The sequence below is a fragment of the Melanerpes formicivorus genome, unplaced genomic scaffold, assembly GCF_026170545.1.
Source record: "Melanerpes formicivorus ecotype bairdi unplaced genomic scaffold, bMelFor1.0.p_v2 SCAF_4, whole genome shotgun sequence".
NCBI lineage: Eukaryota > Metazoa > Chordata > Aves > Piciformes > Picidae > Melanerpes > Melanerpes formicivorus.
The window spans coordinates 22,512,018-22,529,385 of NW_027142356.1; the positions used below are offsets into that span (position 1 = coordinate 22,512,018).

A 17,368-nucleotide genomic window follows, 5' to 3' on the forward strand; every position below is an offset into this window, starting at 1 on the left:
AGACATGTTAAACCACCAGCTGAGCAGGCATAAAGGCCTTGGGGGTCCAGAGAAATCTGTGCTGCTCAGACTACACCTACACACAGACAGCAGCTCCAATAAGGGTACATGTGAAATGTTCATTTTTTTCCTGCACTCTGACTGGAATACACCTGTTACGCCCCAGCCATGTTATCTTCTTTAATTAGTGCAGCACCCTATCACCCAGCTTCAGCTTTCTCTTGAGCTCTCAGTTATCACGCTCCTTTCTGAGCTTCCCTGAAAGGCAGCTCCATGCTAATTCAGTTGCCAGATTTTAAGTTTGCATGCACATGGCACCCTGCTCCCACTGGCTATACTCTCAATCAGCCTTCCCAGCACTCTCCCTCTCTCTGCTACCATCTTCCAAAGTGGTGATGCCTTAGACAAAATAAGCACCACTAGAAACAAAATTAATGTTGCTTCTCTATGATAATTATTTCCCATTTCTGCAGTGGGACAGAAGCTAGATAGTGCTGTTGTGCAAGATAGATCTACATATGTTACCTTTACCATGAATCCACTGCTAGTGTTTCAAACTATTTTATTGGTGCCTAGGCTCTGGGCTCCAGGGATGATAAAGGTCTCACTGGTTGCATTTTATGAAATGAGTATTTTTAAATGTCTCTTTTCAGGGAAAAAAAAAAAAACAACCAAACAAAAAGACCACAAAACACCTAACAGCTAAAAAATTGAAGTGACTAACAAAAACTGTTTTGTTATTGCAGAAAATTATTTTCCTAACCAAGCCACATTTTGGGGGGGCAACAAGGGGTTTATCTCTTGAATTTTTGTTATTTGAAGTAAAAAGTTTTGCTTCACTAACTTTTGGAGATATGAGAAGCAACGTGTTTTCATATCCTGCTTTATGCCAAAGTAACTTAATGTCTGGTGTGCTTTGCTGCTTTTTCACAAAATAAGAATGTTCTTTTACCTGGCAATATCCAGGCACTGGACAAAAAAATTGGACAATGCAAAGAGCACAGTGTTTGCATGCATGTTTCAGCACATATAAATTTGCACTTTCAGTTTTAACCAGTGCAAATGGCAATTAAAATCCATAGCCTTTCAACTTTTGCAAGAAGAGGTCCCATTTTTTTCATCTTATGGGGTAGTTAAAAACCCCACATTTTATTGCCTCTATAGGGGAACAATTTTCAGCGATTTTAAATTGTAGTGAAACTAGCTGGAAGTCCATTTTGCTTTATCCATATTGCTTTATTCTTTGATCATAAATGCATCCAATTAATACTTTCCTGTTGTTTTACATTCTTGGAAAATTGCAAGCATCAAAAGATAGAAAAAGTATACATTTAAATCCCCTACATTTGTGCACCCAGCTTTCACAGCCAGGGTCACTCAGGGTTTCTAAACCCATTGCTGCATACACAGCACCATGCTGTCATGTATTATTTGCTCTTATGCATTGTATTTCTCTACAGCCACTGTCAACATATTCCACTGTGCTTCCATGTATGCACTACTTTTGTTCTTCATTCTCCCAGCATTACAAACTGCAGCACTCAGGTAGCAGCATCTTCCTGTAATCCCTCCTGTCCAGTTCTTCACACTACAGACAAAGCTTTGCTGTGATAAACTTCACCTGCTTCTCTGGTCTTTGCCTCATGCATCACACCCACCTAGTGTAGGGTGACCCTTATAATCAAGCCATTGCCACCACCTTAGGGGAGGAGGAGAATAATCAGGGGTTAGAAAGGGAAATGCAAGAATTCAGCAAGGATTCATTTGGCTGTGCATTATGCAAAATAAAGTAAAAAGCACTGCGTGGACTGTAATTTTATATTCATGTTTTAACCACTGCCACATCTAAATTCTGGCACAGATAGGCTGATACTTGAACTTACCATTATGCATTGGAAGAAAAAAAAATAAAACAAGAGAAAATCAGTACTTTGCACAAGTTCTTCCCCAAATATATTTCCAAGTTTATCTCATAGCAACAGGAATCAGGTTCAATTAGCAAGATGTAAAGGCATTTTCAGGATCTGCAAGTTCTCTGTTGCTTTCTAGCTGGTAAACAAATAAATAATGCATTGGGAATTGAAATGCATGTTTTCTTTGAGCTGTATAATGTAATTGTTGCACTTTAATTGAGCTCTAATGAGACTAGAGTTTGCAGATGTGTAGTCCAGCACATTTGTAAAGGTACATTAGCATACACAGGATCTGCAAAAGCAAATCTCCTCTTTACAGTATTTGCGAAGACCAGACTGTCAACACCTTTACTTTTTGCATTCCCTCAATTTGATCCTCATGAACTCCAAAGATTAGAGATCAGGAGCCATTTGCCTCATACTTTTTCTCAGAGAAATGGCAAAAGGACCCAAGGAAGAGGGGAGTGGCAGTGGGGCATCTACATGAAGTTAGAAATTTCTGCTAGGTGCAGTTGGATCTTTTGGTACTTAAAGTTTTCTAAAAGTGGCTTTCCCCCCCCCAAGTGAATGGTGACTTGTGTTCTCACTTGTGTTCTCTGTTATTCCCTTGCACAAGTACTAAGCATGACACAGTTACTTAAGTGAAGCATATCCCTCAGTACTCAGAGCAAAATGCAAGGACACATCACCTCTAGGGCTAAGATATATGTGGCAAAGTCCATCAGGATGTGGTATCTTGACACTTCAGGTTATTTTACTGTCTCTACCAAACATGCACATTTCAACTGAAAAACAGCAAACATTCATAAAAATTGGGGGAAAAAATAAGCCCCTGCGTTTTAGAGAACTAGAAGATATCCCTTGGTACTCAGAGCAAAATGCAAGAACTAAATATCATCTTTGGTAATGACCTTCTCTGACAGAACCTAGTTTAGAATCTTAAATATTGACTTTAGACTTTGTTGAACACTACTGAATTCCCCTCTTCAGACTTTTTTGTGTGAACTACACCTGTACTGTATACCTGTACAGCCATCTAAGCAGCTGAAATATCAGACCTTGGCCTTTTAGATTGTCTAGGAGATATTTCTTTTAAATCTCAGCTTGCACATTTTCCTGCAGTTATTTTGTCCCCATGTATTGAAGAAGAAGATTCATGGCCACAGGAAGCCCTGAGGGCCATGAGATATCCATCCATGGAGACACTAATAACTCATCTGAACTCAGCCCTGAACAACTTGATGTCCTTCACTCTGTTTTGCACTGGAGGTTGGTCCAAATAACTGTCAAGGACCCTTTTGAATGAAGTTATGCTATAACTGTAGGCCTCTGCAATATGCCATCACCTTTGATGATCAGCCACCCTGAGGCAATTCATTAATCCATTGGCTGCACCCATAGAAAATTCATGACTGCCATCCTCAGTATAGCTGCACTTTTCTAAGCAGCTTTCAGGTAAGAGGGGCAGTAGGAATTTGCCAACACATCCAGGAACTCACAGGACAGAAGGGGTGATGAGGGTTAAGAGAAGAAAACTCATCTGGCTGTTGCTCGCCATGAAGTTATAATACTTGTTTTGAATGTGTTTCAAGAAAATGATTTATTACCAACAGAGGAACAATGGAAGCCAGTTAATTTACATATTGCCTGCAAATGTTTTGTCAAATGAATTGTACATTTACAGTGATACCAGAAACCTTTAATGTTCTGTTCACAGAAGTGTCATTAGTAAAGAATTTTCTTGTCTTGAAAAGTTTTACTGGAACTTGTTATTCTGTCAGTTTAATCAATTCCTCAGCAAAACAAGACAGAGAACAGCTTTACAGCGATCATTATGGAATTGCTGTTGCAGTATAATGTTTTCCTTTCAGTACAATAAATATAACAGTTCACGTGCTTGCATATCTAATATAGAGAAATGGCTCTTTAACCATTATTTTATTGCCTGCCCAGGGAAGAGGGGAGGAGGTGCAGGGAATGGGGGAGGCAGTGGGAAGAGGAAGAGCTTGTTACCTCCCTGTTGGCATCTTCCCTTGTCTTACGATGCACGTTTGATTATGCCATCTCCAGCTGCAGGCTTGCCCTGCCAGCATGCCTGGTGCTGCGGCGCTACCCATCAGGGGGCACCCTCGATCACAGCTTGAGTGATGCCAAACACAGCAAAAATGTGATACTGGTGATTTCATCGATTTAGAGAGGCACAGCATCCATCATGTAGCCATTTCTTAAATGGCTACTGTTGCACTTCTGCTTCTAAAGCAGGAATGGAAAATAACCACATTTTAAACCTATTTCCAAATTTCTGCAAAGTCTTTTGACTTTGGATTCAATGTTTGACTAATATAGGATAGCAAGTAACAGCAGCAAAGAATGGTTCCACAGCTCCTTGCTCGAATTTGGTCCCTATCTGGTTAACAGTGGCTGTATCTGAAGAGAGAAGCTGCTGCCCATCAGCCACCATGTCACAAGGTCTGCAAACCATCCAGGGCAGGCATCAACCAGAGTATGCTGCAGCTCCCTTTCTTACTGTACACACAGTGTTTCTCCCCACAGGGACCAGATCATGGAAGGGGAATCGAGACAGCGCACGTGTGTCTCTTTAGCTTCATTTCAGGGTGCAGCTGGAATGTATTCAGTGCATATACAGATCTAGAAGTCTGGATGTGCTGCAGATTCCTGGCATGTAGGCCCAGAAATCTCCAGGGAAGAGGAAAACTAACATCCAGGTTAATTAGAGTCAAGTTCAGATGAAGATCAAGATTCTTGCTACAGGGGCTTGAGGCTCCAATCTCACACAGAAGCTCACTCATCTTGAATTATGGAGGCTGATCTACAGCTCCAAGACAATTTCTCCTCAATCAGGAGCTCAAGGCAACTTTCTTTAACTCTAGAAGGAAGACAAATACCAGCTACAATTCTCACTTTATAAGGAAAGAAGCTTGAAAAAGGAAATTAAGCCCTCTTCTGAATTTCCATTTACCTTGGGCTAAAAGATTTTGCAGGGTTCAGATCTGCAATTATGAAATGTCTGCTTAAAATTCATGGGCACTGTGTATTTATGGCTATGTTTACATTTGAGACTGAGTTACTAGAAAAAGAAAACACAAAAAGACAACTCCCTACCCACTACTTCACATGTCCTTTTCAGGATAATAGTTCCAGTTACAAAGATCAAGTGTTCTCATCCAGTTTGTTAATCTTGTATCTTCATGTTTATTTCCTCGTAAAGTACCTCTCATATACAGGCTTACTGTCACCTCTAGCTATGGAAAAAAAAAATCCATCTAGATTTTTAATTTTGTTTTTAATAGAGTGAATTCTTTATTTTTTTTCAGGTTGCAACACCAGAAGGTACATGCAAAGCACTGTGGCTGTGAATCAATGCATATGGGGATGACTTTTATTCTCTTTGCAACCTTTGTTGTTGCCTGGATTGTGCTTGTTTGGTGGCAGCAAAAACTGTCTACTGTACAATTTGAATAGTTTGTCAGAAAGACATTAGTTTTGGAGATGTGCTGGTTAAGAAATCAGATTTCACAGTATCACAGTATAACTAAGGTTGGAAGAGACCTCAAGGATCATCGAGTCCAACCTATCAAGACAGACCCCATGACTAGACCATGGCACCAAGTGCCACATCCAATCTCCTCTTGAACACCTCTAGGGATGGTGACTCCACCACCTCCCTGGGCAGCATATTCCAATGACTAATGACTCTCTCAGTGAAGAACTTTCTCCTCACCTCGAGTCTAAACCTCCCCTGGTGCAGCTTGAGACTGTGTCCCCTTGTTCTGGTGCTGGTTGCCTGGGAGAAGAGACCAACCCCTTCCCAGCTACAGCCACCTTTCCGGTAGTTGTAGAGGGCAATGAGGTCACCCCTGAGCAAATTTCTCATGTAACAGTTGGAAGTCATGACATATTTTCCAGGGTTTACATCTAAACAGATGGATGAGCCTCTGTGAAAAGGAGGGAGCCATGGCTTTTGGTCAGGTGTAAAATAGCTTTTATGCCAAAAGAAAAAACAACTTGTATTTTCTTGCTTATGTATACATACTGGTGCTGTGATCAGTCTCTAGCAGGTTAAAGCTTTTAAGGAAAAGCTTTCCAATTTTCAAACAAATGGACTCAGAGAACAAAGTTACTACCCTCATCTAGCTAAAGTAATGCTACAGAGGGTTTACTGAGAATTCTACATCCCTAAAGTTATTAATTCACATTCCTAATTAGAAAAAAAAATAGTTTGTCTTTGTGGTTAAAGTGCTAAAACTGAGGTTTATGGTGCTTTAGCTCACTTCCCTTCCCCTACCACAGACTTCCCTTCAAACCGGAGAAAACTAGAGTGGCTTGAATTCCACCCATTACCTCTGCCTATTCAATAGTATAAAAAATGTTTAGCATCCAGAAAGGACCTTAAAAATAATGTGAGTTTTAAGTCAGTATTGAACAAATAACAGGGATCAAAAAGATATTTGTGTTGATACAATTTACAGAAAGAGTTTTAGTGTGGGATATAAAACCAGTCTAATCTATGACAGCTATTAATGTTAATAGAGTTTCACAGTGGTCCAAAATGTCAATGCAGAGACAGTGAAACAGGCTCTTCAGCTATGCTTGACAGAGTTAGGAACAGTGATGAAATGTTTGTCATTGCAACATATATACAGCTGAAGTGCCTAATGAAGTCAGAAGTAGCACACTTCTATGAGGATTTTAACTTCATGTCACTAACTCTCTACCTTTACAAACACACACTAAGAGGAGGCTCAGAGGAGACTTTATTGCTGTCTACAACTACCTGAAGGGAGGTTGTAGCCAGGTGGGGGTTGGTCTCTTCTCCCAGGTAACCCCCAACAGAACAAGAGGACACAGTCTCAAGATGCGCCAGGGGAGGTTTAGGCTGGATGTTAGGAAGAAGTTCTTCACAAAAAGAGTGATTGGCCATTGGAATGGGCTGCCCAGGGAGGTGGTGGAGTCACCATCACTGAAAGCATTTAAAAAGAGTCTGGATGAGGCACTCAGTGCCGTGGTCTAGTTGATTGGATGGTGTGGGATGATGGGTTGGACTTGATGGTCTCAAAGGTCTCTTCCAACATAGTTAATTCTATTCTAACCCCAAACACACATACACACAGAGACACACACACACACACACCCGAGCACATATGGTATAATCATTATGGTCTCTTTAACTTCTATTTTAGACCAGTTCCACTGTATGGTTCTGTCATGGTAGGGCCAGACAAACCTGGCCCAGAGCTGGGATAAAAGCCACAAGCCTATCCATTGCAAGCTAGAAAAGCCACAAGCTTAGGAGCTGGAGCCAAGCCTTTCTTCCTCTTGCAAATAGGATTTTGCCATGCCTCAGTGTACCCAGGAAAGCCAAGAGCACATTGCAGTAATAGCGTTGTACAGCCCACTGTCCTGCTGAAGACAGACCAGCCCCAAGACTGCATGGCCTTCCTGCCAGCAACCAGCTAAGCCTGGTGCACGAGAGCACCCCAAAAGCCTCAACAGCTAATAGCAGCAGCACTCCCCACTTGGGTGAAACCAGCTGTGAGTAATTAATTCATTGCCTCTTTGGCTTAACACTTCTTGTTGAGTCTCCCCCACTGTGGTCAAGTGCCATTGACTCCTGGGGATTCTCTCTGCCTGCTATTCCTCCCAGTGTGCTTAAATTGTTAAAATTGTTATATTTGCCTAAACATTGTACATTCCCATTGTAAACATACAGTCTAACCATACATCAAATCTATTTTATGTGTTTTGGTATTTTTTCATATTAATAAGAAGTTATTAATATTTTATTAATATCCATAGTTGCCATATCTTAATTATAAAATCAATAAATTCCTTAACAGTTTCAACCACTTTATATTCATATTAGAATCTCAGTCCAGAGCTTTCCAAGTGTTTCTTTCTTATAATTGCTTGCCTTACTGATCTCAGCAGAGATTTAGAATGAAGTACACAACACTGGAGTGGCTGATGCTACCCAAATCGTCCATGTCTTTGTTTTACATTGGAAGTATTTTGCATGAGACTAGTATCAAATCACGGCTGAAACACGCTTGAAACCAAGTATGCATGCAATAATAAGAAGCTGGGAAGCTCCTTATCTGCCTAGGAAAGCCTGCAGGAGTCTAAGCAGCATGCATTCTGCATTGTTTTGGCACTGTCCTGCATAACAGTACTTAAAGTTAGTTAATGTATATACTACATAGACTTAACCCCTCTCAGAAACACCAATAATCTACACTTGCAACATTCCTATTACTTCTGCAGCTTAGTCTTTAGCAAATTAAGCTTCATTTCCAATCAGCCAGTCACACCTACAAAGTAACATAGGAAATATAGGAAAAAAAAAATATACTTTCTAAAACATTTAGTATAATTTAGGGAGGCTCCAGTACAACTACAACCATCACAACACTTTATTAATACTTTAGTGATGTTTTTTTGTGGTTTTGCAGTGCATTTTAAAATAAAGAAAACATCTGTGCCAGAAACATGTTGGGGCCTCAATTTTCAGTGCATAGCTGTGTGGCTGCAGCAAGACCTCCTTCTCCAGTAAAAGAGGAACTGAAGCAGAGCCTCTTTCAGTAAAAGGAGTAGCATCAGAACCTGAAGTTCACTTTGCACTGAGTTTTTACAGTTCTGCTTCATGCTCTGTTTAGCTGGGAGAGCAATATTTTCTCATACCTATCTATCTATGTATGAAGTTATGCCAGAATAGTGAACACAACTTAGAGTAGGTCCCTGCCACAAGATAGTTGACTGAATTTATTCCATGTTAGGTATTTTACAAGTGTTTGTCATCAAAACAGCTTACAAGTTTGTGTGTTGATTTATAACTGCCCTCATATTGCGCATCCAGATACTTTTGCATAGTTTTCAAACACTGTCAATCTCATGCATGCTTTTCTTTAAAAGCAGGTCATGGAGCAACATTAAAGTTAAAACCTTCTACCACTATGGTAACTGCCAAAATCTGACCCACAGTGTTTTGAGCACTAACAAATAGGACAAATACTAAGACACAAATCTGAACATTTAATGAGATCCGTAGACAAAATAGATTAAAAATAACTAGTATACATTGTTGCACCAGATAAGGATACCTGATTTAGGAGCAGAAACTGTAAAAAAGGTCATATTTAGTTAATGTGTTAACTTAGTTAACACATACAGGAAATTGTCCATTTGACATAAAAATAAACAACAACAACAACAACAGTTCCCCTAAGTACAGGCAGGTCTAGACTTCTGCCATTACAGTGCTTCCAGGTGGCAGTTATTATGCTTGTGTTCATGTGCATATTGGTTTTGTTTGATTTCGTAGGAAACATTTAAATAAGTCAAAATTTGAAAACCAACCACATGCTCACTAAAGAGAAAACAGCCTTCTGCTTTTGCTTACTTACACATTTCTGTTACTTGCCATAACATCTTTTGTCCACTTGGGTCATTATGCCTGTGTAGCTCACATACAGGTTATGCACAACAGTTTCTAATACTGAAGAGAAGAAAACATACTTTCCCCTGCCTGCATGTTGAGGAGTAAAAGAGAAGGGAAATCAGATGAAGAGGTAGAGTACATTATTTTCAATGGGAGGGGAAACTCTAAGGCTCCTTTTCTCTGATTGAAAATTGCTTTATTTTCTAACTTCTGTCCCAAGAGATCAATGAAACAAGTAGCTGGCCCTCCATTGCAAATCACAGCTTGGAAGGCAGCATCAGCTGACAAATCTTTCTGCCTGATTCTTTGAAGTCATGGTGAGTGCATGTATACATCTCTGCTCTGGATACTCATGCTATTCTCAGACATAGTAAGAGCTCAGAGAGAATTGCACAGTTCTGTTAGTAGAAACAAAGTAAAGGATTGCAGTGATCGACTCCCACCCTCCTCATCAAATCACTTTACCAAAATTAAAAAGTTTGGTTTCTTTTGGAAAGAAAAAGGATGTGAAGGTCAAAGGGAGCATAAAACCAGCCTGAAATGGAAAGGGCATTCATTAGCTTGCTAAAAAGAACAAAAAATAAAAAGCAGCAACTACTTACAAGAGAAACAGCAACAGCCTGTACGTTCCAAAAAAGCATTATCCAGGCTTATTGAGAATGTAAAATGTCTCCTGAAACAAAAAAAGGGCATGCTGGGGAAGACTCCTATTTCAAAGAGGCAGAGCAGAAAAAGCTGTAGCAAACAACCAAGGCTCAGCTGTGGATAATTTGCCAAGAAGGAAGAGATTGCTCTTCACCAGATGGCTACATATAAAGTAACATGAGTGTGATCCTGGCATGGAGGAAAGAAATAAGGGCAAAATTTTTTTGGTAAGTCTTGGCCTGAAATAAAATGTAGACCACTGTGACAGTTGTGGGTTTTTGTCTAGATGGTAGCTGACAGTTTGGGGTTAATTTCCATATGAAGAAGCAGCTTAAAGAAAATGATCATTTTTCAGTTACCTTTGAGAATATTGTAATTGTTATTTGAGATTTTAAAAACATAAAAATGAAGCCTATGTTCTGCTGATTAACCTTGAAAAAAAATCTGCTCCAATAGGTTTGCATCTGTGTGCAGATAAGGCTCTCATTTCTCCATTTCACTCACAAATTCTGCACTCCTCTGACAGTGAGGTGCAGGCAGTTATGTGCTTGGAACTGTGTTATGTGCTCTGGGTTGTGGAATGGCAACAAAGAATGCTACTCAGAGAGTTACCATCCTTGAAAACCCATTCCTATCCTGTCCTAACCTATCCAATCCATTTTTTTCTCAACATAAAGGCACGAGTGTAGCGTATCAAATGAAAAGGAAGGAAAAAGCTTATTAGTGTTGTGATTCAGTACTTTCCCAAAGGAAATTCTGACAAGCACTTAGCTGATTCTTATAATGCAGTTTGTTTGTCGTTAGATGCCGTCTGCTGATGAAAATAAAATGTGTGGGCAAAGTTGTTTTTCCCTAGCATAACAGAAATCTTTAAACATATCTGAGATAGAAAGGCAGATTTTTCATGAGCTCAGAACAAGAGAACCCGGTCTGGTCTGAGTAGCTAGGTCAGGAAAGTTAAAGCCCCATTAAAATTAAATCTGCTCAAGGGCTACAAGAAAAATTTATACAGTTAACTGATGATAACAGAAAGACTAGGGAAGAGGTGGGCCCTCTCCAGAAAGAAACAGGGACACTGGTCACAAGTGATAAGGAGAAAATGGAGGTGCTAGTTTTACCTCAGTCTTCACAGGAAAGGCCTTTAACTACACCACCCAAGTTACAGAAGGTAAAAGCAGGAACTGGGAAAATGACAAATCACCCACTGTAAGTGAAGATCAGGTTTGAGACCACCTGAAGGAGGTTCCACCTCAAACGTAAGGGGGAACTTCTTCACTGTAAGGGTCACAGACCACTGAAACAGGGTCTGCAGAGAGGTTGTGGAGTCTCCTTCTCTGGAGACTTTCAAGGCCAGTCTGGATGCATTCCTCTGTGACCTGAGCTAGATTGTATGGTCCTGCTCTGGCAGGGGGGTTGATCTCTTTGGGTCTCCTCCAACCCCTGACATCCTGTCATCCTATGATCCTGTGTAAAGAGTATGAAGTCCCTGGGACCTGACAATGTCCGTCTGCAGATCCTCAGGGAACTGATGGATGAAGTCGCTAAGCCACTTTCCATTATATTACAGCAATATGGCCAAGTACCCACTGACTGAAAGGGGGAGCTATAACCCCCATTTTCAAAAAGGGGAAAAAGTAGCTACAGGCCACTCAGTCTCACCTCCATCCCTGGCAAGATCATGAAACCCTCCTTGAAACCCTGTTAAGCTACATCAAAAAAGAGGGAGTGATTGGTGACAGCCAACATGGCTTCACCAAGTGCAAATAACGCCTGATAAATTTGGTGGCCTTCTATGACAGAGTAACAATGTTGATGGACAAGGAAAGAGCAACTGGTGCTGTCTGCATGGACACGTGCAAAGCATTTGATACTTTCTCCTGCAACATCCTGGACTCTAAATTGGAAAGACATGGATTTGATGGATAGACCAATCAGCCAATAAGGAATTGGCTTGATGATGGCACTCAAAGAGTAATGGTCGTTGGCTCAATGTCTAAGTGGAGACAAGGGATGGGTGGTATTCTGCAGGTGTCAGTGCTGGGACTGGTGCGGTTTAACATCTCTGACAGTGATATGGGCCCTGGAACTGAGTGCACCCTCAGCAAGCTTTCCAATGACACCAAGCTGTGGAGCACAGTTGACATGTGGAAGGGAAGGGATGCCATACAGAGGGAGCTTGAGAGGTGAACCAATGCCAACCTCATGAAGTTCAACAAAGTAAAGTGCAAGGGCAATCCCAAGCACAAATACAGGTTGGGCAGAGAATGGTTACTTAGAAGTCCTGAGAAGGACTTGGGAGTGCTGATTGATGAGAATCTCAACATGAGCCATTAATGTGTGCTGGCAGCCCAGATAGCCAGCTGTATCCTGTGCTGCATCAAAAGATGCATGACCAGCAGGTGAAGTGAGTTGTTTCTTCCCTCTACTCCACTCTTGTGGGACCCCGGCTGGAATACTGCATCTGGTTCTGGTGCATCCAACACAAGATGGACATGGAACTGTTAGACCAGGTCCAGACACGAGCACCAAAGACAATCAGAGGGCTGAGGCACCTCTCCTATGAAGTCGGACTGAGAGACTTGGGGTTGTTCAGCCTACAGAAGAGAAGGTTTGGGGAAGACCTTATAACAGCCTTCCAGTATGTGAACGAAGCCTACAGAAGATGGGCAGAGACTTTTTACAAAGGCATGTAGTGATAGAACAAGGGGTAACAGCATCCAACTGGAAGAAGCTTGATTTAGCTTAGACATTAGGAAGATATTCTTCCTCATGAGAGTGGTGAGGCACAGGAACAGGTTGTCCAGGGAATTTGTGGCGGCTCCAGCGCTGGAAGTATTCAAAGCCAGGTTGGATGGCGCCTTGAGCAAGCTGGTCTAGTAGATGTCTCTGCCCAGGGAACCCTATGTTCCAGGGATTGGAACTAAGTGATCTTTTAGGTTCTTTCCAACCCAAAACATTCTATGGATTTCCAAGGTACTGTCAAGTATAAGCATATGAATTTAAGCATTACTTGAAAAATCCAAAGAGCTAATTTATCATTTCTTTATGTATATGGTTTTGAATATTTGAATATGTCTATATCAATAGAAACTAGATTTTTAGAGAACCAATTCCTTGCATTGCCAAGTTAACAAGTTCTGGTAGGCTCAGTCTCTCACAATAGATCTAATTCTTACACAGTTATTTTCTTTATATAGTTTTTACCATCTCCTATAAGATGGGAAGGATAGTGGATTAATGCTCTTCTGTTGAATTTTCTGGTGATAGGCATTCTTAATCAGAGTTGGGGGAACGTTGCAAGGAAAGCAGAGGATGGATGGACATCTTTCGGTTGATGTTGAATTACTTATTTAATCTGCATAATTAGGAAATAGAAAAGTTGTCCATGATGCTGGTGCTGACTTCACTTCTAGGTCTTTTTGAGCTCATTTAAAGTAGGGTAATGAGAAAAACATTTACCTTTGGGCAGCAATCTGATTTGTCAGGAAATTCCTCTTGTGATGATGGGTAGATGAGGAAAATTTGGAATAATATAGTCCAGATGTTAAAGCTCCCATTTAGCAGCAATGCAGATGTATTATTTTATGGAATTGTCCAGATGGTGACCCTCCAGTATTAATAATAAGTCAATACTGAGTCTATATGACTCAATTTTTGTCTTTCTCCTCATTTACAGTATGAAGTACTCATGCATTTTATGTAGAGGCTAGTAGTATCAAAATTAACACCTGGAAGATATAAAAATCGATGAGGAAACCTGAAACAATTGCTACTTTAAATGTGTAACACTTGATCTGATAATAGCATCACCTGAGAGAAGCTTGTGATACTGTTTTTTAAATTAGCACTTCATTTTGCAGATAACATGATAACAACGTTCTGTTATAGATTTGTATTAGAAATTAGTTGCTTTACTGAAGATGTGTGCCTGCTCAGTTTTGGCTGTGCAACTTAAATTCAGGCTGTACTTTCAGTCTACTGAAAAAAAAAAACCAGCCCACAATATATAAACACATTGGAGCTACAATAGTAGCTGCTGGGCAACCACCAGGCAGGCAGGTAATATGGAGCCTTTGTTGGCCTCCAGTGAAAGCCAGGAGACCTAATTATACTTAGACTCCAATGTGGCTCAGTTGGTAGTGCATAAGTCCCTTAATGGGAAGGTTATGAGTTCAAGCCTGCAGAGTGCAGTAGTGATCTCCCTACTCTAGTCATGAGGTCTGTGGTGACAGGTTGGACTCGATGATCTTTGAGGTCCCTTCCAACCTTAGGAATATTGAATACTAAAACTGCATGATCAGAGATGTGGGGGGACCACGGACCTGTGGCATCCAAGCAGCAGGCTATGATCCAGTAAAGCCAGGGCTGCAGGATGGAGAAATCACAGTATCACAGTATCACTTAGGTTGGAAAGGACCTCGAGGATCATTGAGTCCAACCTATCAACACAGACCCCATGACTAGACCATGGCACCAAGTGCCACGTCCAATCTCCTCTTGAATGCTTAAGAATGATGCTTGAAATGCTTAACAATGATGTGATCTATTGATGCTGTGTCATTATATTTTACAGGTGTTTCTATCTGTTAACTTATTTCCACTTACCTTGTGAAATACCACATTGTGCTTTCTGTTTGCTTTCAAACCCCACCACCACCACCACCAAAAAAAAAAGAAAACTGAAATTGTAAATCAGATTTTTCTTTTCAGTAGTAGTAACTGTTCTGTAAAAATTCCAGAGCTAACTCTGCAAACACATGTTGCTTTATCTTTGTCATGGTCTGGCTTCCACAATCCCAAATCCATTGTTGAATAATGTTATCAGTGTGTTCCAAATATTTGTTTATTGGAAAAGTAGGATGTTTTGTCATTGCAGGCAATTCAAGCAAACACACATATTAAATTTTATATCACTTCATTATGTTTAAGAGTTTCATCATGTTTAAGCCACACCATTTTGTTGGGCTGTAGAAAGATGTTTTAAGAAAACCTGTCAGTGTGATTATGTAACTAGCAGGTATCCCAAATTAATGAAGCCAAAAGTGCCTTTCTGAAAGTTTGTAAGAGCAACTCTAAGGCTTAAAGGCAAAAGCTTGCTCCCAAAGCTGTAGTCATATGGTGACCATATATAATTTGAGCTGGAAAACAGGTTTTAATGTGGGTTTGGGGTTATTTTTCAGTAGCACCAATTCAATCAACAGGCAGTTTAGGTTTTTTGAGGATAGGATGGGGGGGTCTGATGAGCTGTATTTCAGTGTTATAACCATTTACTGCACTGGTTTTACTAATTATTTACAGCATGCAAGGCAGGCTAATGTTATTGTTCTAGGGTCAAAGGCCCTGCTTTGTCAGGTGCTGTAAGTCACATTTTTTGTATGAGTTTTACAGTTTGGCAATCTGTTAATCAAACTGAACTATGCAAAATGGGGCCACAGGATGTCATTACTTTGAAATGACTGTCTCGATTTTGCCAGCTGTTAGTTGCAGATGTGAGTTGTTCCTCTTTGTTTCATCATCAGGCTTTATGGTGGAGATCCCTGTCAAAGTGGAGAATGCTCTCAGTTTTTACCAGCTTCCTCATTTTCAGAGTAACTCACAAACTTCCCTTGAGAAGAACACACAATATGCCTTTTGTTTGTTTTTCCCTGGGTTGGGGTTTTGCTTGGTTTGTTTGTTTTTTCTTTTTAATGTTTCTTAAAGAAAACCTATAGAAGGAGAAGAGCAAATAAGGATTTGTTTGGAACAAATCTTCCCAGACTACAAAAATGGACATTAGGATTTAAATCTGAAGGAATCTTCTTCCAACTGCAAAATTACTAAGTTCCTGTAAACCAGAGTTTATCAAACATGACCTGCAAAGGAAAAAGAGTACTCTTTTGTGGTTTCATTGCAGAACTGAGTCTATGGATTTTGCTGTGACATTGCTTTTTTACAGACTATACTACGGAGTGATGGGAAGAGACTTTGCAGACATCTGTTCTGACTATCGTTTGCACCATTGGTGTAAGTACTGGGAACCATCATCCTAAATACTGCTTGCAGGGACTGTAAGCAAGCTCTTGAATCTCTTGTGCCTCTGGGCTCATGATAATAAGATTTACTGGATACCCTTGCAGCAAGCTAACTTCACTTTTCCTCAGGAGCTATTCTTGTGCCGTGGACAAACTGTAGAGCTCCCTTGTGAATCTTGCAACTAGAAGAATAGCCTTAATGAAAGAGTAGCCAGTAACAGAAGCTAGGGACCAATTTAGAGTATCCAACAGCCAGGTCCCTATGTACAAGAGACTACATAATTTTCCTAATTGTCATGGGAGGAAAAGCTCCTTACTTCCCCAAATTCTATGAAAGACTCTTCTTGACCCTTCCTTTTTTATAGCTCTTGTCTTTCTTTTCCAAATAAGGTGATTACCTAGCACAATTGTCTTGTGTCGCAGTTACTTAAAACCAAGCAGATGATTGTTAAAGTTCTTGCATCAGCAACAAGACCTTAAATATTTCTTTGTAATTGTGCATGCTGGAATAGTAAACTAAGATAACTATCAATTTTTAATGCTGTCCACATCTTTAATAGCACTTAAAATGTGTTTATGCATCCTTGACTCTAAGAAAATATTTTGTTGTCCTTTGGCTTTTTTTTTTCCCCTGTAAACTTGATTTTGACAGTTTAACAACATCAGTGGCATACCAACAGGAAATGTATCCAATGTGTCCAGCACCTGTGGATATAAATGAAGAAGGGATCGTTGAAAATACCTACCAGCTGTCCTGTAATCATGTGCATCCTTTCCATGTAATTATGTAACTGTACTTTTCTCCTCCTTTATGCTGCATTAAAAAGGAAATATCAATGCCAATAAATACCAAGAAATAAAAAGAAGTAAAACCACATCTAGAAAAAACAGAGCACAAAAGGAGCATTAAATACATTTCACTTCTGTGATACAAGGCCTTGCAGATTTGGGGCACACAAACTGCTGCAAAAGTGGCCGTAACATTACAGTTGCAGGCCTAGCTCTGCCTTCTAGGCACTTCATGCACAGCCTGTGGGGGTGTGCCTGTCTGGTATGTTAGACCATGCACACTGACCCACTGGTAAATTCTGCTAATTCAGGTTCCTGTGTACTGCAGAGCATTTCTTCTGACTGTGCCTGGGGCTGTGCTAGCTGGGTAGTTTTAAGGCAGGTATGGAACCCTTCTCAAATGATGTCACATACATATACCAAACAGCCTGATAGAAGACCCCCTGTATCTTCTTGGGTGTACCAAACAACTTAGCGTTTTGCATTCCAGAAAGCATAAGGAAGGTATTGCATAGATGCTGGAACAATGTTACTAATCCTCCCCTCCTGTGGTT

At 40.4% G+C, this 17,368-nt stretch overlaps 1 protein-coding gene across 1 annotated transcript in view; it reads right to left on the reverse strand.

Moving 5' to 3' along the window:
- LOC137440741 (toll-like receptor 2 type-1) overlaps nt 1-17,368 on the reverse strand; it is a 72,928-nt gene that overhangs the window by 22,906 nt on the left and 32,654 nt on the right. Inside the window, exons 6-7 of the transcript XR_010987232.1 lie at nt 16,772-16,839; nt 13,474-13,742 (exon numbers count right to left, since the gene is read on the reverse strand). The gene's annotated coding sequence lies outside the window, so the exon portion shown is untranslated. The remainder of the gene's footprint in view (nt 1-13,473; nt 13,743-16,771; nt 16,840-17,368) is intronic.